Raw genomic sequence first — 2,039 nt, forward strand, 5'->3', positions numbered from 1 at the left:
TCTGAATTAGCTAAAATGTCATTGGATACCTCTTCAGGTGGATCCATTCACTTAAAGAAAACTCCTGCAGAAGCTCAAGAACTCATTGACATGGTTGCTAATAACCAGTTCATGTACCTTGGTGCAATCATGAAGCTGAATGCCAAATTATTTGGTATTGAGACTTGGGAAGATGAACCTCCCTTGTTCACCAATGAACTAAGTTATCTGGATCAACTGACATTGCCTCAGAAGAAACAGGATCCTAAAAAGTTCGTAATACCTTGTACCATAGGCAACATGATCTTTGAAAAGGCTCTGTGTGAACTTGGTTCAGGGATAAACCTCATGCCCCTCTCTGTAATAGAGAAACTGGGAATCTTTGGGGTGCAAGCTACTAAAATCTCATTAGAGATGGCAGACAATTCAAGAAAATAGGCTTATGGACAAGTAGAGGACGTGTTAGTAAAGGTTGAAGGCCTTTACATCCCTGCTGATTTCGTAATCCTTGATACTGAGAAGGGTGAGGATGAATCCATCATCCTTGGAAGACTTTTCCTAGCCACAGCAAGAGCTGTGATTGATGTTGACAGAGGTGAATTAGTCCTTCAATTGAATGAGGACTCCCTTGTGTTTACAACTCAAGGTTACCCTTCTGTAAACATGGAAAAGAGGCACAGTAAGCTTCTCTCAAAACAGAGTCAACCAGAGCCCCCACAGTCAAACTCTAAGTTTGGTGTTGGGATGCCACAACCAAACTCTAAGTTTGGTGTTGAACTCCCATATCCAAACTCTAAGTTTGGTGTTGGGAAGTCTCAACAATGCTCTGAACATCTGTGAGGCTCCATGAGAGCCCATTGTCAAGCTACTGACATTAAAGAAGCGCTTGTTGGGAGGTAACCCAATTTTTATTTATCTAATTTTTATTTATCTAATTTTATTTTTCTTGTTCTTTCATGTTTTATTAGGTTCATGATCATGTGGAGTCACAAAATAAATATAAAAATTGAAAACGGAATAAAAAACAGCAGAAGAAAAATCACACCCTGGAGGAAGACCTTACTGGCATTTAAACGCCAGTAAGAAGCATCTGGCTGGCGTTCAACACCAGAACAGAACATGGTTTTGGCACTGAACGCCCAAAATGGGCAGCATCTGGCCGTTTGAATGCCAGAATTGCACCCTGGAGAAGAGCTGGCGCTGAACGCCCAGAACAAGCACCAATCTGGCGCTGAACGCCCAGAGTTGTGTGCAAGGGCATTTTGCATGCCTAATTTTGTGCAAGGTTGTAAATCCTTGAACACCTCAGGATCTGTGGACCCCACAGGATCACCTCAGGATCTGTGGACCCCACAGGATCCCCACCTACCTCCACTCACTTCTTTTCACCCCTCTTTCACACAATCCCATAAACACTCTTCCCCAAAACTCTTCACCAATCACCTCAATCTCTCTTCCCTATCACCACTTCACCACTCACATCCATCCACTCTTCCCCATAAACCTACCACCCAAAACCCACCCTTATGGCTGAACCTTACCCCTCCTCCCTTCCCTATATAAAGCCCTCCATTCTTCTTCATTTTCACACAACACCACCCTCTCTTCCCCTTCTTGGCCGAATACACCCCCCTCTCTCCTCCATATTTTCTTCTTCTTCTTCATCTATTCTTTCTTCTCTTGCTCGAGGGAGAGCAATATTCTAAGTTTGGTGTGGTAAAAGCATAAGCTTTTTGTTTTTCCATTACCATTGATGGCACCCAAGACCGGAGAATCCTCTAGAAAAGGGAAAGGGAAGACAAAAGCTTCCACCTCCGAGTCATGGGAGATGGAAAGATTCATCTCCAAAGCTCATCAAGACCACTTCTATGATGTTGTGGCCAAGAAGAAGGTGATCCCCGAGGTCCCTTTCAAGCTCAAGAAGAATGAGTATCCGGAGATCCGACATGAAATCCAAAGAAGAGGTTGGGAAGTTCTAACAAACCCCATCAAACATGTCGGCATCCTAATGGTTCAAGAGTTCTATGCCAATGCATGGATCACTAGGAACCATGATCAAC

The sequence above is a fragment of the Arachis ipaensis genome, chromosome B08, assembly GCF_000816755.2.
Source record: "Arachis ipaensis cultivar K30076 chromosome B08, Araip1.1, whole genome shotgun sequence".
Lineage (NCBI taxonomy): Eukaryota > Viridiplantae > Streptophyta > Magnoliopsida > Fabales > Fabaceae > Arachis > Arachis ipaensis.